The sequence below is a fragment of the Gorilla gorilla genome, chromosome 8 (assembly GCF_029281585.2).
Source record: "Gorilla gorilla gorilla isolate KB3781 chromosome 8, NHGRI_mGorGor1-v2.1_pri, whole genome shotgun sequence".
In the NCBI taxonomy this organism is placed as follows: Eukaryota; Metazoa; Chordata; class Mammalia; order Primates; family Hominidae; genus Gorilla; species Gorilla gorilla.
Window position 1 is genome coordinate 46871376 of NC_073232.2, and position 27400 is coordinate 46898775.

Genomic DNA, 27400 nt, shown 5'->3' on the forward strand with positions numbered 1-27400 from the left:
GGAAATGAAAGACTAAGACTCAGGAAAGAGATTTAGGAATCAACTAATAGAGATGAGATCTGAAGCTAGAGTGGAATAAATTATTTAAAAGGAGAATAAAGAAAAGCACCAAGAAACACCTAACTAAGAAACAATCTACATTTAAGACAGAGTAGGGACCAGACGTGGTGGCTCAGGACTGTAATCCCAGCATTTTGGGAGGCCGAGGTGGGCAGATCACCCGAGGTCAGGAGTTTGAGACCAGCCTGACCAACATGGTAAAACCCCATCTCTACTAAAAATACAAAAATTAGCCGGACATGGTGGCAGGCTCCTGTAATCCCAGCTACTCAGGAGGCTGAGGCAGGAGAATCACTTAAAACCCAGGAGGCGGAGGTTGCAGTGAGCCGAGATGGCGCCACTGCACTCCAGCCTAGTGAGTGAGCCTAGGCAAAGCCTAGACAGACTGAGACTCCATCTCAAAAAAAACAAAAAACAAAAAACACAGTAGGAATTAGGAACCCACAAAAGAGCACATACCTCTTGGCACATACCAAAAGTAAGAAAAAAAAAAGGGCTTCAAAAAAATAGTGGTCAACAGTATCAAATGCTTAGAAGGAAATCCAAAGGGTTGAGGAAGGAGAAAAGCCATTGGATTTATTGATTGGAAGGTGCCACTGGTGACTTTTAAGAAAACAATTTCAGCCTGGCCACAGTGGCTCACACCCGTAATCCCAACACTTTAGGGAGATCACTTGAGGCCAGGAATTCGAGATCAGCCTGAGCAACATAGCGAGATCCAATCTCTACAAAGATAAAAATTTTAAAAATTAGCCAGGATGGTGGTGTGCCTGTCCTAGCTGCTAGGGGGCTAAGGTGCGAGGATTACTTGAGCCCAGGAGTTAGAGGCTGAAATGAGCTATGACTGCACCATTGCACTCCTGCCTAGGTGAGGGTGAGACCCTGTCTCTAAGAAAACAAAACAAAAACAAAAACAAAAAAAAAAAAAGAAAGAAAGAAAACTATTTCAGTAGAAAAGAAGACAGAAATTAAAGTTCCAATTGAAGGAAAGGAAGTTGGTGAGAAAAATGTAAAGTTAATGGGTGTTCCTTGTAGAGCAACATTTCTCAACTTTGGCACTTTTGACATTTGGGGTGAGATATATATAGGATGAACAATGGTCCCAGTATGCCCAGGACTGAGGTGCTTCCTGGGACACAGGACATTCAGTGCTATAAGCCTATAGCCAGGAAAGTTACTGGCGAACTGGGATTAAGTAGCCACCCTAGCCAGATAATTTTGCGGTGGGAGGCTGCCCTGTGCATTGTAGGATATTTAATAGCATTATGGCCTCTACCCACTAGATGCCAGTAGCATTTCCCACAGTTGCAGCAACCAAAAATGTCTCCAGACACTTCCAAATGTCCTCTCGATGGCTAAGTCATCCCAGTTGGAAACCACTGCTCTAGACCATTTGTATGCAAAATCTGATGGTAAATAAGGAGAAATAGATCATAAACCAGAAAGGAGTAGGATCCAGTGAATATGACTGGATGCTATGGTTTTCTTAAAATAAGATCTGTGTCCCTTTGGATGCAAAAAGGAAGGGCTTAGTGGAGATGGTGGACATGATTCTGCGAGAGGGGAGATCAGAAAGACAGCAAGATCCCAAAGAAGGGGAAAGGGAAAGTGTGTCAAGGGCGTAAGTAGAGAGGCTAGCTTACAAATGAGGAAGATGCTACTCTATCTGAGACTTGAGAAAATAATACAGAGGGTGGCAGAAGACCACAAATATATTGAGGCAGAGAAGGAAAAAAAATATTAGCACAGCAAAGTCATCTGACTTCTGTCAAGTTAGAAAGAAAATAGAAATGAGAGGAGGGAAAAATGGGAATGAGAGGATGGCAGGTGGAAAGGGGGTTTGAGGAGCTATTCTCAAAGTACTAGGAAATAAAAAACGAGTAAGAAGATTGTGAAGGAGCCCTGAGTCTCCAGGTGATTTATGCAAAGTTTTTGGCAGAGGGGTGGCATTTTGTAATGGAAAAGGGTGAGAGCTGGGGGAGGCAAGCCCATGCCTCTAAAACTTTAAAATGTGCATATGAGGATCACCAGTAGATCTTGCTAACGTGGATTCTGATTCAGAGCCCCTGATCCTGCACTTCTAACAACCTCCCAGGGATGTTCACACTGCAGGTCTGAGTACTACTCTTTGGACTGGTAGAGGGTTAGGGTGTTAATGACAGCAATGTTAAAGTAGCTAACCATTTAACAAACATGATCCTGGGGCTGAATGGGGAGTCAAGTATAGCCAGAAGGAAGCTAAAGAATTAAGAAAGCTTGATTATGCTCTGCAGTTAAACTCTCCCAGTGACAGTAGAGAAAGCAGTACACTGTACTGGTTGTTGAGGGGCCAGGTGTGAAGGGTTGAAGCCCACAGCTGCTAAGTGGCCAGTACTGTATTCTTATTGTATCTGCATGAAGATAAAGGACTTCAACAAGGAAATCATAAGCAGTTTGCTGTTATACTTTCCATTGTTCCCTTGTTTGCTTAAGCTTCTCTATCTGGCCTTGGAAGGTCACATCACAAGGTAGAATTGCTGTCTGCTTCTGCAGCCTGGGAATGATCTCCTCTAGGTGTGGCTGTGGCTATCCCACTGGGTGATTCTCAGAGGCCTATACCACTCTGAAAAGCTAGGATGAATGGCTAATCAATTAATTAGCATTTCAAAGAGTGGCGATAGATGATGTCCTGAAAATCTGTCCAAGCGGGGCATTAATTTACCTAAAACTCAAAATCCTCCTTGAAACTCAACTTCTGAACTGAGGGTAACAAGCCTCTATCCTCACTCCCTCTTTTTTTTTCTTTTTTCCTTCCTCATCTGTGTTTTACTTTCTTGGCTTTCATCTCCCCACTCAACCAGACAAAATGTGAAATTAAAGTACAATTTTAAATATTTTTATGCTTCTTTGATATAACTTTATGTGCTTAGTTAAAATAAGTGGCTTTAAGCTTTTATATCTCTCTTCCCTACCTCCCTAAAAACATCTTTTCCTGTGATCTTGAATTGATTACCCATCCCCACTGCACTCGGAACTCAGAAAGTAATACTCCATAATGAAGGCCTCAGAAGCAAGAGGTTTTTTCTGGCCTTTTCCTATCCTCCTATCTTGTTTCTAAGGCCAGCCATAGAAACAAGAATCCTTCTTCCCCAAGGCAGGTCATAGAAACCAGAACCCCCTTTCTCCAAATCCAGCCATAAAACCTAGAGGATTAGAGGCCCTTAATTTTAAAAGAGGGGGGAAAAGTTTCCCTTCCTTGAAAGACAAGGGCTAGATATAGAGGGCAAAGCCTGAAGGCTTTCCTTAGCCACATAATACCCATTTGAGCCTCACTTCACCTTTCCTTAAAACCAGGCACTGTGAACTTGGAGGTGGGGTGGGGGAGAACACTGAAAGAGAGAAAATCAGCATGTCGTCTGGTGTCCCTGCTGTGCCCGCCTGCAGGTGGCTGCCCATTTCTGTGCACTGGAAAACATAGTAGGGCCGTCTCCACTATGCCTTTGGGCTAGAACTGAAGCAGCCCATTTTCTAGTTCAATCCTTAGGTTTGTTTCCTCTTTTCATAAGAAAACTAATAGTCAAAATAGATTTTCATGGGGCTGGGAGAGAGGTGCATAGGGCTTCCTGTATATTTGTTTGCAACCTCCTGTGAATCTATAATTATTTCAAAATAAGAGCAAAAACTTGATTTTTCAAAAAGCACTACTTTTAATTACCAAGGAGAAATGTATGAAACACAACTTTTTTCTTACATTTTTCAAACCCCACCTTTTTAAAACAACCCTAACACTGTTTGCCAAATCCAAAGATACTCTTAAAAAATTTATTCATAATTCCTACTATGACATGGGGATGGGTATTTTAAAAGAGTGAACAAATCTACTATCAACTAGGAAGACTAATTGCCTTTTTCCCCCCTTAAAATTAATACAACTAAATGTAAACTTCACTTTAGAGGACATTGTTAATTGCTATTCGCCTCTGCTGTGGAGCTCCTCTAGACAAAGCCTAGAGAAAGTTTCTCAGTACAGTTCCTTCACAGCCGTTGCTAAGATACATCCTTCAGGTGCACAAATCATCGAGTTTCCTTTGTGCAGGAAAGCAGAGTGCACCCTGACACGGGAACACTTATGACAGACATGGGTATCATTTTCGAGCTTCAGTTATGGTCTGTTTCAGTGACTTTTGCACTCCTTTGCTTTTTGGAATGCATCTCTTAGAGTTTTTCACCAAAAATTAACTTTCTATGCAGAAGATCCCACTTATAGATGTAACCAGATTCCACAATAAGAGAAGGCCAGACCTTTGGGTCTATCCTCAACTATGAGGGAGTAAACTGAAGAGCACTCTTCAGTCGAGGCCAGCTGTGGACCTTTGACCCTTGAGCTTAGCAGGGCTCAGAAGGCTAAGGAGAGACTTTGAGCCAGAGCATAAACAGTTGACAACAGCGTTCTCTGTTTACACAGTCTTGTACTCTTTGGTGCCTCAGACATGAAAAAAGTGTTTAGGCTGAAAGACTGGTTTCACAAAAAAAACCAACAAAGTAGAACCATAGAGCTGAGGTTATTTGTGCCTGCTACACTTTCTGAAAAGGATTTTTGTTGTTAATTTACTGATTCTTTGCTGTACTACGAAAGGATTTAGTTGCTGTATAAAATTTTTTTGTTGGCCAGGCGTGGTGGCTCATGCCTGTAATCCCAGCATTTTGAGAGGCTGAGGGGGGCGGATCACCTGAGGTCGGGAGTTCGAAACCAGCCTGACCAACGTGGAGAAACCCCGTCTCCACTAAAAATACAAAATTAGCTGGGTGTGGTGGCGCATGCCTGAATCCCAGCTACTCAGGAGGCTTAGGCAGGAGAATCATTTGAACCCGGAAGGCAGAGGTTGCGGTGAGCCGAGATCGCGCCATTGCACTACAGACTGGGCAACAAGAGTAAAACTCCATTTCAAATATACATATTCAGAATATATATATATACATATATATATATATTTATTCTGGTAAAGATCAGAAAGCAACCCCCACTCCTCACCGCCACAAAAAAAAAAAGTCAAAAGTAATGATAAAAGCAAAGTATGAGGAGTTTAAAAAGTTATTCTTTTACAAGTCCACTCGTTTGAGGAAAAAAAGTGCAAAGCAAATTAAATGTAGCATGTGGATGCCCAATTCACAAATGAAAATACTGAGCTCTTCACTATCAAAAGCTTTTCATCCAGTGAAGTCTAGAGCAGGCCCTTGTAGCAGACAATGTTAGAATCAGCCTCCTGTAGGATGGACGTGGATTCATACAACCCCAAGCAATCAGTCTCTGCTCCCTGGTGCCTAATGACAGTGGCCTAGAAAGCCCCTGGCCAATAGGAGCAGGCCCCTGGGAAAGTGTGACTTGCTCTTGGAGTTGGTGACAATAGCTCAACAATATTGTTCCAGTGCAACCCAAGACCTCATCAAAGTTCTCAGGAAAAAGAAGTGGTTTCTTTATGTAAGGACACAAAGGCCCCTTCCATAAGCCTGAAGAAGAAGGCCTCTAGAATATCCTATCCTGGCTGTTTTCTATCAGAAAAACAAGGGGCTCAAAGAGCCACTTCCTGGCCAATTCAGGAGGTGTGAATACTCATACCCCAATGTAGAATATCAAGAGGTGCACCCATGACAAATAGAAACATCTCAAGATTGCCTTCCCGCCAGACCCAGCAGGGTAGCTGTAGTGGAGCCAGTGAACACTCCCAAGAACTGTGGTACTGGAAAGATCTTCAACCAGGGGCCCTGTGGACTCCTAAAATCTTCCAGTTACAGATGATCACTGGGAAACATTAGCAAAATGAAAATAAGCCTAAACTTTGCACTCTTGTAAGAGGGAGAGTTGGCGTCAGCACATGGGCCTACCCAGTGAAGTGATTTTCCCCCAGGTTGGGGGGTGTGAGGATCACAAGCCGAGGGATGTGGACCTTGACAAGACCTGCGCCCTGAGAGAAGGTCTGACACAGGGCAACAATGCCAGGCTTCAAATAGTACATTCACTCCACATCTTGAAGGTAACTAAAAATTAGATGAAGGTGAGGTTTGGGATCATAAGCATTTTAGTGGAAACCCAGCCAGACACAAAAAAAGCCTGTGACCCTAGGTCACCAAGTGACCAAAAAAATCCATTTCCCGGCCAATTCAGGAGGTGTGAATACTCACACCACAATGAGAATCATTACAAAATCATTACAATCCACCTGGCCCAATTCTGTGTTTGTTTGCCTTGTCCACTCACAACACCCTTGAAGGGTTAACTGAACTGGGGTCTGCTCGCCTTGCACAGTAAATCCAGGTATCTACATCAAGGCTTCTTATAGCTATAGAAGAGAAGGCATTTATTTGTAGGGTGCCAAGGAAGGAGGATCAGGCAGCCATTGTTTAAATCCTGACCTCCTAGTGTCTTGTAAGCAAGGGTTTTTAAAGGCAGGGGAAGGAGAGTAGAAGTTACAAGCAAAATTATAAATTAATATATGGAGGTTATACATTGGTTTTGGCTTAAAAGGGCAGGATATCTTGAAGGGGCTTACAGATCGTAGGTACATTTAAAGATTTTCTATTTTAATTGGTTAAGGAAGAGAAGCTTTGTTTAAAAATCTGGGGTCAGTAACTGGCTCAGGGGTATGACTCCCTCCAAGTCCACCAGGAAGAAATTTAGAACAAAGAACGCAGGTCAGGGTTTTATACTTAATTTTTTCTTATCTGAGGTTTATGTGCCAGTGAATCTGTTGGGTGAGGGTCTTCAGAGGAGGGGTCCAAGTTTCTGAAAGACAACTCAGGGACATATGTTAAGACGTTATCTTTAGTTTTTATAGGGAAACCAAACACCTCTGGATTCTAACTTTTTTGGCTATTGTTTTAGGTTACTGCCTTTTTAATAAGTTACTTACTTTTTAGGACTAGGTAGCAAAAGAAAAAAGACAAGATGGTACCTTTTCCATGGTGGATTTAAGCAAAAAAAAAAAAAAAAAAAAAAGGGCTAGCTAGCTATCTGCAATTTTTCTTAAACTCAGGATTTAAAAAAACAAAAAACAAACAAAAACGCTGGGTGCAGTGGCTCACGCCTGTAATCCCAGCACTTTGAGAGGCCGAGGCGGGTGGATCATGAGGTCAGGGTTCGAGACCAGCCTGACCAACATGGTGAAACCCAGTCTCTACTAAAAATACAAAAATTAGCTGGGCGTGGTGGCGGGCGCCTGTAATCCCAGCTACTAAAGAGGCTGAGGCAGGAGAATTGCTTGAACCCGGGAGGCGGAGTTTGCAGTGAGCCGAAATCGCGCCACTGCACTCCAGCCTGGGCGACAGAGCGAGATTCCGTCTCAAAAAAAAAAAAAAAAGAAAAAAGAAAAAAAAGAAGAAGAAAAAAAGAAAAGGACTAGCTAGCTATCTGAAATTTTTCTAAAACTCAGGATTAAAAAAAAAAAAAAAAAAAGGCCGGGCGCAGTGGCTCACGCCTGTAATCCCAACACTTTGGGAGGCTGAGGCGGGTGGATCACGAGGTCAGGAGATCGAGATCATCCTGGCTAACACAGTGAAACCCCGTCTCTACTAAAAATACAAAAAAATTAGCTGGGCGTAGTGGCGGCCGCCTGGAGTCCCAACTACTCGGGAGGCTGAGGCAGGAGAATGGCGTGAACCCGGGAGGCGGAGCTTGCAGTGAGCCAAGATGGCGCCACTGCATTCCAGCCTGGGCGACAGAGCGAGACTCCATCTCAAAAAAAAAAAAATGCTCTTGTTTGGGCACAGGCCCCTAAAAAGAGGGTCCCTGCTCCGTCTCAGAAGTAAAAGAATCCTTATCAAATCTGAATGTGGCCGGGCACGGTGGCTGATGCCTGCAACCCCAACATTTTGGCAGGCAAGGCTGGAGGATTGCTTGAGCCTAGGAGTTCAAGGCTGCAGTGATCTATGATGATGGCACTGCACTGAAGCCTGGGTGACAGAGCAAGACCTTGTCTCTAAAAAAGAAAAAAAAAGTGTTTATTTTGATATCTGAGCATTCCAGTAAAACCTCAGGGACAAAATTAAAGTTTTAATAAAAACTGTACCGTTAAGGGGGAAAAAAAAGAACAATTACGCTTATCTTACATTAATCTTATGCTTTTAAAAGACCAAAACCAATTCCAAGAGGATCTGCTCTTGGAATTTAAATTCTAACATTTTTAATCAGGATGCTTGAATCTGATTTTAAGGCCCATGAAAGACTGTGCTGCTAATCTGCAAGACAGAGGGAAGATTTTCTTTCAGAATTTAAAAAGCACTCACATCCTAACATTTTTGTGTCATAATAAAACATGAATTTGTCATAGAATTAAATTCTAGAAAAAAATGAATCCTAGACCTGGTGCAGTGGCTCACGCCTGTAATCCCAACACTTTGGGAGGCCAAGGTGGGCCAATCACCTGAGGTCAGGGGTTCGAGACCAGCCTGGCCAACATGGTGAAACCTCGTCTCTACTAAAAATTACAAAAATTAGCTGGGTGTGGTGGTGGGTGCCTGTGATCCCAGCTACACTGGAGGCTGAGGCAGGAGAATCACTTGAACCCAGGAGGTGGAGGTTGCGGTGAGCCGAGACTGTGCCATTGCACTCCAGCCTGGATGACAAAAGCGAAACTCCGTCTCAAAAAAAAAAAAAAGAAAAGAAAAAGAAAAAACTAATCCCTAGTATTACTTATTTTATATTTAGAACACGAGTTTTTCTCTACTATAAGAACATTTAGTCCCTATGCAAGTGTGTTTATGGACTCAGAGCTAGGAAGTCTGCCAGAAATTCATGCATTATTGACCTTCAAGTGGTTTAACAGAGCTGCTCTAACTCAGCTAATTACCCAGACACACGAAATCTGAGACCATCTTTCTGGGCGCCTGTATTGAATCACATTGTGGGAAAGGTATCTTCTATGCGCATTAGGGATGACAACAGAGTGCAAATAAAACAGCCTGCAGGTACACTCAAGTTTAATTTAAAAAAAAAGGATGTTTTGTTCAAAGTAATCCAAGAAGCTTCCGTGATTTTAAACTGCTCTTTTATCCAGTACAGAATTTCCACCAAATGTTTTTAACATTAAAATTAATCCTGAACTTTGAAAAATTGAAGCATTTGTAACAACATGCCCCTCATTAAAGATAAGATGCTGTGCAAATCTTTGATGGCTTTAAACAATTAGATCTATTGTGTTACAACTTCAAATAGGTTCAGAAAATCAAATGAAATGGAAACAATAAGAAGAAAGGTTCCAGGCCAGTAAACCAAGCCCCTCTCCACGTCTCCCTTTTATTTTAGTAAAGTAAAAGAATGCAAAAACTTTCCTCCACATTCAGAAACAAAAGAGTACCAAGACAGAAGCTGGCTGCAGATCTAAGGGTAATCGGATTATCTGCCATGGAAGCTGGAATTCTTTCTCAAGCATGGTGATGCTTATTTTTAACTCCTAGACAAATGGCTCCCTTCTGGGAAATACCCTCTGCTGGAAAGCTAAAGGCTTCCCTTGGGAAGATGAGCTGTTCAACAGCAGGAGTCCTTAGTAATGTCTTCTTTACTTATCACACTTCAACCTGTCAGAATTTAGTTAGTGGCCTCCTTTTCGGGTGATATACTCACTAATATTGACTATCAGTTGGGTCTCAGAGGGCCTGGAACAGACCCCACAATTTGGTTGTCAGCACACTGATACACCAAGAAGACAGGTGGCCCCACCCCGGGGTGCCCTTTGAGCCTCTAGCTCCCTTCCCCCATGGCCACCACCCTCACTGCAGATAGAGATACAAGGAGCCTCAGTCAGGAATGACCTACTCAAACCAGCTGAATGACTCAAACCAGCTGGCTTTTGAATAATACTAAAACGAATCCACATTTGGCCCAAAACCCTTAGGCTCTGAAGTGCCCTTTCCTACCCTCTTTCCCTTCAAGGCTTCCACCCTGGATATGTTCATGACTTTATTCAGTCGTGTTAGTTTTCAATGGCTGTCAAAATCAATTACAGCAAACTTAGTGGCTTAAAACACAGATTTATTATCTCACAGTCTATAGGTCAGAAGTTCTGGGTGTCAGAGCCAAAACCAAAGTGCTGGCCAGCCTAGGCTTTATCAGGAGACTCTCGGGGTAGAATGTTTTCACTCTCATTTAGGTTTTTGGCAGATATCAGTTCCTTATGGTTGTAGGACTGAGGACGGCAGTCACTATTTCCTCGATGACTGCCAGATGGGAGCCTCTCTCAGTCACCTCTATTTCCTGTCATGTTGTCCCCTTCATCTTCAAACACAGAATTAAATCTGCCCACACTCTCTGACGTGCACTTCCATTGCATTGCTTCAGCTTCTTGCCAGAGAAAATTTATCTGCTTTTAAGAGTACCTGTGATTAGACAGGATCCACCCAGATAATCTAGAATAATCTCCCTAATTTAATGTCCATAACCTAATTACACCTGAAAAGTCTCTTTAGCCATGTAAGGTAACATATTCACAGGTTCCAGGTATTAGGACGTGGGCATCTTTGGTGAACCATTCTACCTACCACACCAGTTACAAGGGTTGGGGGCAAGGAATAACTATATAAATAGCAAGAGAGGCACAGGCTGTACACTGCTGTAGTACCTATATGTCCCTAAAAATAGTCATGCAGGAGAACATCCTTTTTTTGACCTCCAGGAAACCTGGAACAGATTATGGTGCCTCTTCTTCCCAAGATTCTGGAGGCCACAAAGGCAATGACAGTGACTAACAGGTCTAGTCATGGTGATTAACAGAAAATACCACTGTACAAAATGGGGGTAAAAAGTCCAGCACTTAACAAGTTTAGGAAGTTAGGAGAGAAAGAAAAAAATAAAATAAATAAAAATTTAAAAGTCCAGCACAAAGGTGGTTGTTTGAATAAAAAAATTAAAGTTTCCCTAGATTTTTTTTTAAAGCTCTCCTTTCTATTTTCATGATCCTCACATTACAAACAAGTCCTATACTGGGGGCCAAGCAATCTGATCAGGGTATTGGGGTTCTAATCCGGATTCTGCTCTGTGACCCTGAGTAAGTCGCCTTTCTTCTTTGGGTCTCAGTTCCCTTGCCCATACACAGGGGACTGAACTAGATCAGCATTTCGCAAAAAGAGTTCTGTGGAACATTCATTCCATGAAATGCTCTCTACAAGAAAAAGGGTCCCCATGCCAAATGTTTGAGAAATGCTGCTTGGAGCCACAGTGGTATTGTGAAAGGCTCTGAAAACTTCTATAACAAACAACTACCTAGTTTATTTAACCCAATGTTCCCGATCATATTTGACAACAAACTCCTTTTTCCTAAGTACTGTACTATCCTTCAACTAAGTACTGTACCTTCAGCTGTGACTTCCCTCCATTCAGATTGGCCTCTCCCTGAATAGTCAGTATCTCTCCATATCCTGTCCCTTTGTCCCTGTGTCCCCCACCTACAGCACTCTTCCCCATACCTCAGTGTTTCAAAATCCTGTCATTTAAGACTAACTAAAATGCTCAGTGACTCTATCATGGATAGTTTTCTGATCCCATCAGCTGGAAATATATTCTCCTTCTTCATACATACTATTTAATAAACATTTAAAGAATGGCTACCATTGTTTTAGCATCAGGCACTCAGAGTAAATTGATATTATAACAGCACAGTCCCTCAATCATTCCTTATCCAGCATATATTTATTATCTACTATATACCAGTTACAAAGGTTACAAGAGCAAACAGGATACAGTCCTCACACTCAATAGGCTTTGACTGTCATGGAAGAGCAGCAGTTGGTTAAGACAATCTTAACCTATCATGAGGCCGTAATTGGTAGGACTAGGACTCAGTATTCCTGGGTCCCAAGCCTGAATGCTATTCCCGGAAGTCTGTGGCTGCCTGGGCCAGGACCATCACGAGGAAGAAGAGCCAGACTGTTCCTCATAGGGCCTTGGGCCACTAAGGCAGCACGGGATAAATAAAGGAACAGTGGAGTTGGTCAGGTAGACCTGGGCTCACATTCTCTACTTCCACTTACTGTCAGTGTACCCTCTTTGAGTATTAATTAGTGATCTCAATTCTTCAAGATGAATAATAGTATCTGGCTAAAAGGTTACTGTGGGAAAACAATCTGAAAATACCTGGAATAGATTTGACACGTGTCAGTTCTTCTACTGATATCAGCACTTTTTAACTTTTCTTCCCAAATTAAGATATTAACTTGATCAGACCCTGTTCCATGTCATTACTAGTACTTCAAGTTTCTCCTGTAGGGCACCAGTTAGGCACATGGATGGATTTCTTGGCCAATTCTGACTTTTCTTTTTTTGAGATGGAGTTTCATTCTTGTTGCCCAGGCTGGAATGCAAACTGCCTCCTGGGTTCAGGAGATTCTCCTGCCTCAGCCTCCTGAGTAGCTGGGATTATGCTAGGAACAGGCCCCAAGACTGGCCATAACAAGATCTCTGCAGCACTGTGACATGCTCATGATGGCTATGATGCTCACGCTGGGGTTGCTGGTTTACCAGAACGAGGGCAAGGAACACCTGGCCCACCCAGGGTGGAAAACCACTCAAGGTGTTCCTAAACCACAAACAGTGGCATGAGCGATCTGTGCCTTAAGGACATGTTCCTGCTGCAGATAACTAGTCAGAGCCTGTCCCTTTGTTCTTGTGAAGAATAGTTTTAGTTAATCCATAAACTGCAGAAACGATGTTTATCTCGGGCTTACTGTCATTAAATAGGTGGGTCAAACTCTGTTCGAGGCTCTCAGCTCTGAAGGCTGTTAGCCCCCCGATCCCACTTTGCACTCTATTTCTCTGTCTGTGTCTTTATTCCTCTAGCACCGCTGGATTGGGGTCTCCACGACCGAGCTGGTCTCAGCAAGCAGCACCCAAACGTGGGGCTCGAACCCAGATTGAAGGGTCGCCAGAGCGACGGTTGGAGAACGTGGAACTACACTGGAGGACACCCGAGTACTCTTAAGCAATCCCCGTGGTGAATAAAAAGGGGAGCTTAGAAGCATCAGGGTAAAAATAAGACAAGGGTCAAACAGGCACGAGGCTTATTTGAGTCTGCTTCAGCAGCTCCTCAGAAAAGGAGTGAAGGTTAGCACTAGCCGCCTTATGCGGCTTTTTAGTGTGGTAGAGAAATATTGTCCCTGGTTTCCGAACTGAGGAACTATGGATGTAGAGGTCTGGAAGAAGGTAGGCAGTGCACTCAAAAAGGCATATAAGGATAGTGCTGAGGATATTCCTGTAACTGTCTGGTCAGTGTGGGCTCTGATTCGTTCCACCTTGGAACCTTTTCACACTGACAATGAGGAGGAAGGAGATGAAGGAGAGGGGGAGTGCGATAATGTTGCGGAAGAGATAAAAGAACAGATCTGTCAACCACTTAAAGAGACCCAAGAAGGGGAAGCTTGTCCCTGCCCCTTGGCACCCCCTCAATACCTTGAAGATAATGGCCTGACCCTCTGGATCTTTCTTTTCCGGAGGACACTGGGCAAAAAGTAGTCACCCCAGTGGCTATTAGAACAGCGCCCTGAGCAACCACCCTCAGTTCTATTCAGGCAGGAATTCAGAAAGCTATAAGAGAGGGTGATTTAGAGGCTTGGCAGTTCCCTGTTAGGATATACCCCCCAGATCAACAGGGGAATGTTATGGCTACATTTGAGCCTTTTCCCTCTAAATTACTCGAAGAGTTTAAACAGGCTGTCAATCAGTATGAACCAGGTCCATGCCTGAAGTGTAAAAAAGGAAAGCACTGGGCCAGGCGCGGTGGCTCACACCTGTAATCTCAGCACTTTAGGAGGCCGAGGCGGGTGGATCACGAGGTCAGGAGATCGAGACCATCCTGGCTAACACAGTGAAACCCTGTCTCTACTAAAAATACAAAAAAAATAGCGGGGCGTGGTGGCGGGCGCCTGTAGTCCCAGCTACTCGGGAGGCTGAGGCTGGAAAATGGCGTGAACCCGGGAGGCGGAGCTTGCAGTGACTGAGATCGTGCCACTGCACTCCAGCCTGGGTGACAGAGCAAGAGCCTGTCTCGAAAAAAAAAAGAAAATAAAAAAAAAAACAAGGAAAGCATTGGTCCAATCAGTGTCATTCTAAATTTGATAGACGGAAACCCGATTTCGGGAAACGCCATGAGAGGCCCGTCCTGGGCCCCGTTCCAAACCGGGGCATTCCCAATTCAGGCCACTCCCTCACCCCTATACAATGCTTGTCCCCCGCCACAGCCAGTAGTGCCGCAGTAGACTGTGTTGCACCAGGGCTGTGAGTGTGCCTGGAGAGCCGCCATAGAAAGTAGCAACAGGAGCCTGCAGACCCCTGCCAGAAGGAACGGTAGGACTACTTCTGGGAAGATCTAGTTTAAATTTAAAAGGAGTGCAGGTTCATACAGGAGTGATTGACTGGGATTGTAATGGGGAAATTCAAATCATTTTATCTACCTCTGTCCCTTGGAAGGCAGAACTGGGAGAGTGTATAGCGCAGCTTCTGATTTTACTGTATGTGGGACTAGGAAAAAGTGAAACTAAAAGAACAGGGGGATTTTTGCAGTACAAATAAACAAGGGAAAGCCACCTACTGGGTAAATCAAATTACGGATAAACATCCTACCTGTGAAATAACTATTCAGGGAAAGAAAGTTAAAGCAGTTTGGTAGATACAGGAGCAGACATTTCAATCATTTCTCTATAGCACTGGCCATCCGCATGGCCAGTTCAACCCACTCAATTTAACATAGTTGAAGTTGGTAAAGCCCCTGAAGTATATCAAAGTAGTTATATTTTGCATTGTGAAGGGCCCAATGGACAACCTGGGACTATTCAACCAACTATAACTTCTGAACCTATAAATTTATGGGGGAGAGATTTATTACAACAATAGGGAGCACAAGTTTTAATTCCTGAGCAATTATACAGCCCTCAAAGTCAATCTATGATGCATGAAATGGGGTATGTCCCTGGTATGGGACTAGGAAAACATTTGCAAGGTTTGAAGGAACCACTTTAAGCAGAACAACAAAGTTCTTACCAAGGTTTAGGATACCATTTTTGATGGTGGCCATTGTTAAGCCTCCAGATCCTATCCCGTTAAAATGGCTGACAGACAAGCCAATATGGATAGAACAGTGGCTGCTGAGTAAAGAGAAACTGGAGGCTTTAAATGAATTACTCAAAGAACAGCTTCAAAAGGGAATCCCCTTGGAATTCCCCAGTTTTCGTAATTAAGAAAAAATCAGGTAAATGGAGAATGTTAACTGACTTAAGGGCCATTAATTCAGTTATACAACCTAGGGGGCATTACAGCCAGGACTGCCTTCTCCTGCTATGATTCCAAAAAATTGGCCTTTTGTTTGTTTTTTTGTTTCGAGACGGAGTCTCACTCTGTCGCCCAGGCTGGAGTGCAGTGGCAGGATCTCGGCTCACTGCAAGCTCCGCCTCCCGGGTTCATGCCATTCTCCTGCCTCAACCTCCCGAGTAGCTGGGACTACAGGTGCCCACTGCCACGCCTGGCTAATTTTTTGTATTTTTAGTAGAGATGGGGTTTCACCATGTTAGCCAGGATGGTCTCAATCTCCTGACCTTGTGATCCACACGCCTTGGCCTCCCAAAGTGCTGGGATTACAGGCGTGAGCCACCGTGCCCGGCCAAAAACTGGCCTTTAATAGTCATAGATTTAAAAGACTGTTTCTTTACTATCTCCTTAGCTGAGCAGGACTGTGAACGGTTTGCATTTACGATTCCTGCGGTAAACAACCTGCAGCCTGCTAAGCATTTTCATCGGAAAGTGTTGCCACAAGTCATGTTAAACAGTCCAACAATTTGCCAGACGTATGTAGGGCAAGCAATTGAACCTACTCGTAAAAGATTTTCACAGTGTTACATTATTCATTATATGGATGATATTCTTTGTGCTGCCCCCCACTCGGGAAATATTACTCCAATATTATGATCACTTGCAAAATTTGGTTTCTCGTGCCGGTTTAATTATAGCTCCCGGCAAAATTCAGACTACTACTCCTTACTCCTACTTGAGGACCTTAGTAAATGACACTACAATAGTGCCACAAAAGTAACCATGCATAAGGATCAATTAAAAACATTGAATGACTTTCAAAAATTACTAAGGGACATTAATTGCATATGGCCTGCTCTAGGCATTCCTACTTATGCCATGAGTAATCTGTTTTCTATCCTTAGAGGAGATCCTAGTCTCACAAGCCCTCGGCAATTAGCAAAAGAAGCTGAGGCAGAGCTGCAGCTAATCGAAAAGCAAGTCCATAAGGCCCAAATAAACAGATCCAGAGAAGACTCTAGATTTGCTAATTTTTCCAACTTATCATTCGCCTACTGGTGTTACTGTTCAAGAGCAAGATCTTATGAAGTGGCTTTTCCTTCCACATACTAATTCACCGACTTTGACTCCTTATTTGGATCAAATCGCTACTATGATAGGAAATGGGAGAACTCAGATTGTTAAATTACATGGATATGATCCTGGAAAAATTATTGTCCCTCTCACGAAGGCAGAAATACAGCAAGCTTTTATAAATAGTCTTACTTGGCAAACCCATTTATCTGACTTTGTGGGTATTCTAGATAACCATTTTCCTAACACAAAACTGTTTCAATTTTTGAAATTAACTAATTGGATTCTCCTTAAAATAACTAAATTCAATTAAAGGTGCTGAGAATGTCTTCACAGATAGGTCTAGTAATGGTAAAGCCTCTTATTCTGGATCAAAAGGTAAAGTTTTTCGGACGCCCTATGCTTCAGCTCAAAAAGAACTTGGCCGGGTGCGGTGGCTCACGCCTGTAATCCCAGCACTTTGGGAGGCTGAGGCGGGCGGATCACGAGGTCAGGAGATCGATATCATCCTGGCTAACAAGGTGAAACCCCGCCTCTACTAAAAATACAAAAAAATTAGCTGGTGCGGTGGCGGGCACCTATAGTCCCAGCTAATTGGGAGGCTGAGGCAGGAGAATGGCATGAACCCGGCAGACAGAGCTTGCAGTGAGCCGAGATCGCGCCACTGCACTCCAGCCTGGGTGACAGAGCAAGACTTTGTCTCAGAGAAAAAAAAAAAAAAAAAAAGCAGAACTTGTAGCTGTAATAGAGGTATTGACTGCTTTTAATATGCCTATTACTTCAGCTCAAAAAGCAGAGCTTGTAGCTGTAATTGAGGTATTGACTGCTTTTAATATGCCTATTAAAGTGATTTCTGATTCTTCATATGTGGTTCATCCTACACAGTTAGTTGAAAATGCTCAGCTACGATTCCATACAGATGAGCAACTTATGACTTTATTTACCCAATCACAAACAGCTAGGAGTAAAATGCACCCTTTTTTACATCACTCACATTAAGGCTCATACACCTCTTTCAGGACCTTTGACTGCAGGGAATCAAATAGCTGATGGCCTAGTTGGTACTGCAATATCTAATGCTAGACACTTTCACAATTTAACCCATGTTAATGCCTCTGGTGTCAAACACAGATACAGCATTACCTGGAAAGAAGCTAAAGCTATTATCCAGTGATGCCCAACTTGCCAAATGGTGCATTCCTCATCTTTTTTTTTTTCTTTTGTGTATCTGGCCCTATTATGGCCCTATTATGAGCCAGATACCCAGGAAGAGGTTTTGGGAGGATCCTGAAGAACCTGAGAAAGGCGGGACAACCAGTCACAATGAGTAATTTAATGATAGCTATGATAGCGGTGATCACCATTGCCGTGAGTATTCCTTCAGCAAGGGCTGACACAGAGAACAATCCTACTTATTGGGCATATTTACCTTTTCCACCACTTCTATAGCCTGTAACTTGGCTGGATCCCCCATTGGAGGTATACACTAATGATAGCTCTTGGTTGCCCGCTCCTACAGATAATAAAGGCCCATCTCACCCACATGAAGAAGGAACTGTTATGAATATTTATTTAGGATTTGAACATCGGCCTGTTTGGGAAAGGACCCTAGTTGCCTACCCCCTTGCTATCAATCTTGGCTGGCAATAATGCCTGGACATATCACTCTATGGCACAGTTACACATGCTTTCTGGTCTCCGCACTTACCATAATGAATCTGCTCCTGTAATTGAGGCATACCGCCCTCAAAAACCTATTTGTAAACAAGATTGGACCTGGTCAGAAAAAATGAATGTACTTGTTTGGGAAGATTGCATTGCAGAACAGGCAGAGGTGCTGCACAACGATTCCTATGGAATCATTATTGATTGGTCCCCTAAGGAGATGTTTAGCATAAACTGCACCTCTCAGTCTGCGTGCCACGGCCACACTATGTTCAGCTTGTCTGAACAAAATGATCAGATAGTAGAAATGATAAGAAGTACGGCAAGAGTTCCTATTATCTGGAAACATGGCAGTATAGTGGCACCTCAACCTCAAATGATATGGCCTGCTGTAGGAGCTAAACAAGGATTTGTGGAAACTATTAATGGCTCTTAATAAGATCAAGATTAAGGAAGGAAAATATACTATGCCATCACAATATAATCCTAATTACATTTTAGAACTTGTTGAAAACAATACAATTTGGATACAAAGTTGTGTTCACCCTCCTTTTCTGTTGGTAATGGGCAATCTAAAGGTTGACATCCCTAATTATTATGTAACTTGCCAGGAATGTAGATCGTTCTCTTGTGTGACCTCTAATACTAATCATTCTATCCTAGTAGTGAGAGCTCAAGGAGTATGGTTACCAGTGAAGTTTTCCCATCCTTGGGAAGCCTCTCCCTCTGTACATATTATTACTGAAATTCTTCAGAAAATTCTGAGACACTCTCGGTGTTTCATTGCTACTTTAATCTTAATTATTATGGGACTGATCACTGTCACAGCCTACTGGTGCAGCAGCTGGAGTTGCACTACATTCATCAGTGCAGACAGCAGATTTTGTAACTAAACGGCAAAAGAATTCTACTATGCTGTGGAACTCTCAAACTAAAATAGACCAAAAGATAGTTAATCAAATCAATGATCACCCACAAACTGTAATGTGGCTAGGAGATCAAGTAGTTAGTTTGGAATATACAATGCAGCTAAAATGCAACTGGAATACTTCTGACTTTTGTATCACTCCTCACCCTTATAATGAATCAGAGCATGAATAGAAAAGAATAAAAAAGCATCTAGAAGGACACTCTACAAACTTTGTCTTTGGATATTGCAAAATTAACAGAACAAATATTTAAAGCATCCCAGGAACACCTGACCTTAATGCCAGGAACTGGAGTGCTTAAAGGAGCTGCAGAAAGATTGGCAGCCATAAATCCTTCCAAATGGATAAAAACACTTGAAGGCTCTGTGATTTCTGTGATGGTTGTGCTATTAATCTGTGTTGTTTGTCTTTGTATAGTCTGCAGATGCAAATCCCAACTCAGGGGTAAAGTAGCTCACCATTATAAAGCTGCCTTTGTCTTTATTGCCGTGCAAAAACAAAAAGGGGGACGTGCAAGGAACAGTCCTCAAGACTGGTCATAAACAAGATCTCCACAGCACTGTGACATGCTCATGATGGCTATGATGCTCACACTGGAGGTTGCTGGTTTACCGGAATGAGGACAAGGAACACCTGGCCCACCCAGGGCGGAAAACCACTCAAGGTGTTCCTAAACCACAAACAATGGCATGAGCGATCTGTGCCTTAAGGACATGTTCCTGCTGCAGATAAAAAGCCAGACCCTGTCCCTTTGTTCTTGTGAAGAATACTTTTAGTTAATCTATAAACTGCAGAAACGATGTTTATCACGGGCTTACTGTCAATAAATAGGTGGGTCAAACTCTGTTTGAGGCTCTCAGCTCTGAAGGCTGTTAGCCCCCGGATACCACTTTGCACTCTATTTCTGTGTCTGTGTCTTTATTCCTCTAGCACTGCTGGGTTGGGGTCTCCATGACTGAGCTGGTCTCAGCAGGATTATAGGCATGTTTCACCATGCCCGGCTAATTTTGTATTTTTAGTAGAGACAGGGTTTCTCCATGTTGGTCAGGCTGGTCTTGAACTCCTGACCTCAGGTGATCTGCCCACCTTGGGCTCCCAAAGAGCTGGGATTACAGGTGTGAGCCACCGCGCCCGGCCAATCCTGACTTTTCTTTTCCCAACTCCCATAGCCTATTTGACCAGGCATCAGTCCCCATGACCTTCTCCTCACCTAGGAAGAAGGAACATACACTGCCAGAGCCTTCTACTAGCCCTACTTAATTTCTGAGAGGCATACCTCAGTGGCCCATCCTATTCAGTGATATTTTATTGTGATCCCTTGTGGCAGATAACACTGGTTGGCCCATTTAACACACACACCCAATCAAATTTTCCCTCGCCTTCCTCTAGTTTGGAGGCAGGAAAGCATCATGCTCAATTTCCTAGCCTCATAACTTAACAGACATATGACATAGGTGTGGCCAATGAGACCTTTTTTTTTTTTTTTTGAGACAGAGTCTCACTCTGTTACCCAGGCTGGAGTGCAGTGGCATCATCTCAGCTCACTACAACCTCTGCCTCCCAGGTTCAAGCAATTCTCCTGCCTCAGCCTTCAGGGTAGCTGGGATTACAAGCTCCTGCCACGCCTGGCTAATTTTTTGTATTTTTAGTAGAGATGGAGTTTCACCATGTTGCTCAGGCTGGTCTCAAACTCCTGACCTCAGGTGATCCACCTGCCTCAGCCTCCCAAAGTGCTGAGATTACAGGTGTGAGCCACCGTGCCTGGACCAATGAGACTTTTTTCCCCCCAAGACAGAGTCTTGCTCTGTCACCGAGGCTGGGGTGCAGTGGCATGATCTTGAGTCACTGCAACCTCCGCCTCCTGGGTCCAAGTGATTCTCCTGCCTCAGCCTCCTGAGTAGCTGGGATTACAAGCACCCGCCACCATGCTAATTTTTGTATTTTTAGTAGAGAGGGGGTTTCACCATGTTGGCCAGGCTGGTCTCGAACTCTGGACCTCGCGATCTGCCCATCTCGACCTCCCATAGTGCTGGGATTACAAGCATGAGCCACCACGCATAGCCCCCAGTGAAACTTTTTTAAAGGCCCTTCCTTCATCTCCGATTCTTTCTTCCTGCTTGGATCTTGCAGAGGATGCAACCATTTTCTGACCATGAGGTGACAAGCATGATGTCAAAAGATCATCTACTAGGAAGATGAAGCAGAAATCAAGGGCCCAAGTCTCAGACAGCCTTGCTGAGCCAAGCTCACCCAGGCTATCTACTTCCAAGCTTCTTGATGGAATCTGTCCCTCATTTGTTCAAGTCATTTTTAGAAGACTTTCTACAATCTGCAACAAAACACTGCTCTAACCAAAATACCTAGCCAAGGACATTAGGCATTTATTGCCTCCTCATTTTTTCTGCTGTGAGCAAAACATTTGTCTTGCTAAGGGCTTGATTAGACCTTCTGGATTTGACAACACACTAAATACTTATTTTCAACACATTAACTCCCATGAGCTGGCCACACGATAGATATTTACAGAAAAAGTTTCAGGACTGCTGCTGCTTTACCTGCATCACGTCAAGTTTGGGATGCAGAAGCTTTGAGATGAGATGCAGAAGCTTCAACTAGGATTGCCTAGTTTTTAATTCATACTGATAAGATAGTGATAGGCACTCTTCCTGGATGAGGAAGTATTTCCTTACAGCATGCAGAAATCACAGAGGGGAAGATAAGAACTGTCACAGCTGTTCAAAGAATAGGTTGCTCTCAAAATGGGTATCTACAGTTATGGCCCTGAGAATGGGATGCCTTTCAATCACTTCTGAAAGGAAGTCTTGTGAAATGGAGACAATAAGCCACTATCACTGTTAACATCAATATAGGATTAGCTCAGAACTTAGAGGGGCAAATAATGACTAACATCATGTATATTTCAGAAGTAGGCAATCCCTGCCATTTGCTGAAGAAAGTTGCTGTGAGTCCCCAAAGAACCTGGATCCACCCAGGCCCCAGGTCTCTGTGGGCAGGGTTGGTGTGGAGGTGACGAAGCCCAGCAGAGGCCTCCCACTCCCAGGCTTTGTGGTGACAGGAGCTGGGATAGGGCTCCACTTTGCATCATGAGATAAAACATGTGCAGTGCTACCATTTAGCCCAGACTATACACATATACATATACGTTACCAAAAGCATCACAGAAACTGCAGCCTTGCCTGCTTCTCTCCTACTGATGGAAGAGGGGCTCAAGTGGCCCAGAATAATAAACAGGACCTGCACAAGAATCCAGGAAGGCCTATCTACATCCTCAGGTGCTACCCCATCCCTGCTTAGCCACTCTACCCCATCGCCCACCCTCTCTCCCAACCTCTGAACCGCTCGTGTCCCAATCTGGAAAGCATCACTGAGTTTCTGCATTAATAGTCTCTTTCAGGTCTCCCAGCTGCTTTCAAGTTGATTACAGACTCTGTGGCCTCTGAAATATTAACTTTTAAAAGATAAAAGCCACTTCAGGGATACAATTCACATAAATGTAGTTTTACTAAGAAGCATTTCTAGGCTGTCAGAAATTTTAAAGACATAAACTGTTCAACTTTAAGACTGTGAATTCCCTTTTCTTCAGCACAGAAGGAAGGTTTCAGGTTATATCTGGGTGGAGGTGACCGCTCCTCAGCAGGACTGCAGTATATGTTCACAAGGCCATTGCCTTAGAAACCAAATGTAAAGTTTGCAACCCTTAAGAAATCTCAACTGAGGCTGTAGGTCAGCAGCTCTGATCTCTACATGGGAGGGTCACCCGACTTCTGCTTCTAGGAGCTGGCCACCTTCTTCACACTAAGCCATCCATTACTGCACCATTGACCCATGGCATCCTGGAGGTTTTCTCAGAGTGTGACCAGGCAGAACAAGCGAGGTCGATCTGCACAGGCTATCTGGCTTTTCCAGGGACTTTGCACACTGACCCAACAACCTAACCCCATTCTAGACAAGAACTCGGATTCTCTTGGGTTTCAGTCTAGAAAAGGAGCTCCAACATCTCTTTTAAATACACTTGCTTCCTGCCTTATTGCTTTTCTAGCCCCTTCTTCCTTTTTAGGCACCTAAGACTGATGTTCTCCACTTATGAGACATCCCCTCTCCCAAGTGCCCCACAGCCAGTTCTCCTGCTCCTACCAGGCTTTCTCACCTGAAGCTCCCTTCACCAACCCTCATGCCCAGGCCACCTCCTCCCTTTCCCACCACCACCTCAGGCTCCAGCCTGGCAGCCCAGTGCATGGTGCCTCAGCTCTAATTTAGGGGGCAAAGCCAATTCTCATGAGCCTGGAGCAGCATGGACTGCTGGGTCACCACTCCACACCCATCCTGCTTCTAATGTGACCCAAAGGAGCAGTCAGTAGCAAGAGAAACAGAATCTTTGTCTTTTAAGAATTGGGTTTAGGATAAATGTCACTGCAAACTTGGGATCCTTAGCTAAGTTATTTTACAACTGTATAGTGAGAGACTCCAGAAAGATTTACCTAACTCTGAGTGTGTTTACATCTGAAGGGAAAATGAGGCCCAGGACCTTGGAGACATGCCTAGGACATAAAAACTGGAGCCACCAGAGCTGACCAGGCTCCTAGAAAGATGTATATTCCAGAAGGTTAAAGAGAGAACCCGGGATCCTTCGATTCTGTCTCCAGGCAGCAAAGATGCTTCCTCCCTCCTTTCAGGAGGGGAGGGAAGCAGTTGCCTTTTTCTCCTTCATGTAAACAAAGAAATTCCATTTTTCTCTGTCCCTCACCTATGAAGTGTCTGACCACTACGGCTGGAGATTTTTCCATCTGACTTTCATCATACCACCCTGGGGTAAGCCCTGGGGTAGGGAGTGCCTATGTAGTTATAATTATTTACATATTATTTTTTTCTCTTACTCTGTAAATAACAAATGCTTCTGATGCAGAAGACACCACGTTTGCATTCAAAATAAAATTAATAAAGACGACTATTAAAATCCCAACAGTTATGGCAACAAAGATGATAGGGTCCTATTTGTCACCTGGTTTACTGGAAGAGACAGACAAGGGCCTGTAGTTGGTTAGGAGGATTGGAGCAGTATCTATGGGAACCAGCACAGACCTACTGAAAGGACTGGAAAATGTGTTAGCCAGGGATCAGGAGGTAGGCTTGGAAAATGCTGCCAGAATGGCACCTTTGGATTTTGCTGTCCTCCCCAGGTGGGAGGGGAAGGGACCTGGAAATTCTTAGAGATGAGCTTTAGGTGGGACGAGAGAAGTTTCTGTCGCTGTCTCCTTGCAGTGAGAGGGAGAGGGTTCTTGAGGCTCCCTCAGCCAGAGTGGGTCTATGAGGGCTGCAGGGCCACGCTGCAGCAAGGAGGAGGGTGTCTGGCCTACTGACTTGGAGACACTTTTCTGTTCTCCTCTAATCCTTAGTTCCCTTCCTACCCCAGCTGATCTTCCTGTCTCAGGAGGTACTGCACTAGTCCCCTACACAGGGGAAACAAGAGTGTAGGGGAGAGATTTGAATGTTGATAGTTGTGTCAGGTACTAGCACCCTCGTGCCCACGTGGGAGACGGATGCTGAGGAATGCAGACAGAAACCTCTGTGAGCAGCAGAAACAGTCCTGGAGACTTCTCTCCTAGGGTCCAAACGGGGAGAAGGAGAAGGAGAGCTCTCATACGCCATGCTGTCACCTGCATTCTGCCTCCCTTTTTGCATTTCCTCCAAGCAGGGAGGAAATAGCTTCTCCCTGCAGCTGCAATTTTATCCCTGTAAATGCTGAATTTAACTGTTAGGGTTTGAGCAAAACTTTGGAAAAAAAGAGGAGTTTAAAAACAGCTTTGGTCCAGGTGCAGTGGCTCACACCTGTAATCCCAGCACGTGACCCCTGTCTTTAGCTGAACTAAGGAGGAAGTCCTAAAACATGAAGAGAGCATTTTGCCCTGCTCTCCCAACCTGCTACCCTGTGCCCTCTTCCTGACTGCTCTTCTGGGTGCAGTGAGCACTCTGAATTCAGACTGACTGATGAGTACACCATTTCTGACTGACAGCTCTGGTCACAGACAGTAGGGGATGGTCCCAGCTCACATACGGTCCACACATAACATCTTGCACACCTCCAGATGTCATAACACAGCAGGACAGATGAATTGGGCAGGACTGCTTAAAACTGCCCCCAGGAAGTCCCTCTGAAAACAAGAACTGACCTGAATTATTTGGGCTGAATTGGGAGGGGCCCCCAAGTTTATCAGCTGATGGGAGATGAGAGGACATATTAAGAGTCTTTTTTTGGTTTGTTTTTTCCTTTTTTTAGCCATGTGCAGTGACTTACACCTATAATCCTGCCATTTCGGGAGGCTGAGGTGGGAGGATCACTTAAGCCCAGGAGTTCGAGACCAGCCTGGGTAATATAATGAGATCCCATCGCTACAAAAATTTTAAAAATTTAAAAATTAGCCTGGCTTGGTGGTGTACACCTGAGGTCCCAGCTATGTGAGGCTGAGGCGGGAGGATCGCTTAAGCTGGGGAGGTCGAGGCCGCAGTGAACTGAGATCATGCCACTGCACTCCAGCCTGGGTGATACAGCGAGACCCAGTCTCAAAAAACAAGTCTTTAAGAGTTAAAAAAATTTTTTTGGCCAGGCACCATGGCTCATGCCTATAATCTCAGCACTTTGGGAGGCCAAGGCGGGAGGATCACCTGAGGTCAGGAGTTCAAGGCCAGTCTGACCAACATGGCAAAACCTCGTCTGTACTAAAAACACAAAAATTAGCTGGGTGTGGTGGTGCATGCCTGTAGTCCCAGCTACTTGGGAGGCTGAGGCAGGAGAATTGCTTGAACCCGGGAGACGGAGGTTGCAGTGAGCCAAGATCATGCCACTGCACTCCAGCCTGGGTGACAGAGCAAGACTCTATCTCAAAAAAAAAAAAAAAAAAAAATTTTTTAAGAAACAGTCTTTCTGTCACCCAGGCTGGAGTGCAGTGGTGTGATCACAGCTCACTATAACCTCAAACTCCTAGGTTCAAGGGATCCTCTCACCTCAGCATCCCAAGTAGCTGCATCTCCAGTACCTGGGACCACAGGCATGCACCACCATGCTTAGCTAATTTTAAAATTTTTTGTAGAGATAGTCTGGCTATGTTGCCCAGGCTGGTCTCCAACTCAAGCAATCCTCCTCCCTAGGCATTAGGAGCCTTATCTACTGTGCATGCCTAGAAGGTAATGTCTTACTTGGTAGCCCTAACAATTGTAAACTCTTTGTTACCAGTGGTGCCATGTGTGCCCTCTGGGGTCATGCATATGAAAGGTAGGCATTAATTTATCTCTGGTAAAAAAACACTGGCTTATACCTAGAGGTGGTTCAAGTCTTGGAGAAAACACCCCAGGTAGATCAAGTAGCCCTCAGACATGCACTCTGTGGGCAGCATACCTGTAGTGAGTTATGCCATTGGAAAGGTGGTATGGGCCAGGTGGAGTGGCTCACACCTGTAACCCCAGCACTTTAAGAGGCCAAGGTGGGCAGATTCCTTGAGTTCAGGAGTTCAAGATCAGCCTGGACAACATGGTGAAACCCAATCTCTACTAAAAATAACAAAAATTAGCCAGGCGTGGTGGCATGCACCTGTAGTCCCAGCTACTCGGGAGGCTGAGGTGGGAGGATCATCTGAGCCCAGAGAGGTCAAGGCTGCATGCAGTGAGCTGTGATTGCACCACTGGACTCCAGCCTGGGTGACAGAAAGAGACCTTGTCTCAAAAGACAAAAAACGGGCTGGGCACAGTGGCTCACACCTGTAATCCCAGCACTTTAGGAGGCTAAGGCGGGTGGATCACCTGAAGTCAGGAGTTCAAGATCAGCCTGACCAACATGGTGAAACTCCTTCTCTACTAAAAATATGAAATTAGCCCAGCGTGGTGGCGCATGCCTGTAATCCCAGCTACTTGGGAGGATGAGACAGGGGAATCACTTGAACCTGGGAGGCGAAGGTTGCAGTGAGCTGATATTTGCCACAGCACTCCAGCCTGGGCAACAAGAGTGAAACTCTGTCTAAAAAGAAAAAGAAAAAAAAAAAAAAGGCTGGGCACGGTGGCTCACACTTGTGATCCCAGCACTTTGGGAGGCCAAGACAGGCATATCACCTGAGGTCGGGAGTTTGAGACCACCCTGACCAACATGGAAAAACCCTGGCTCTACTAAAAATACAAAATTAGCCAGGCATGGTGGCTGATGCCTGTAATCCCAGATACTTGGGAGGCTGAGGCAGGAGAATCGCTTGAACCCGGGAGGCGGAGGTTGCAGTGAGCCGAGATCATGCCATTGCACTCCAGCCTGGCAGCAAGAGTGAAACTCCGTCTCAAAAAACAAAACAAAACAAAAAAAAAAAAAAAAAGAAAGGTAAGAAAGGTGGTATGAAATTTGTTCTATACTTTA

The 27400-nt window shown here is 44.3% G+C and overlaps 1 protein-coding gene across 5 annotated transcripts in view; it reads right to left on the reverse strand.

Moving 5' to 3' along the window:
- The window catches only part of STOX1 (storkhead box 1), a 67988-nt gene that overhangs the window by 14486 nt on the left and 26102 nt on the right, over positions 1-27400 (reverse strand). The gene's annotated exons all lie outside the window — the stretch shown is intronic.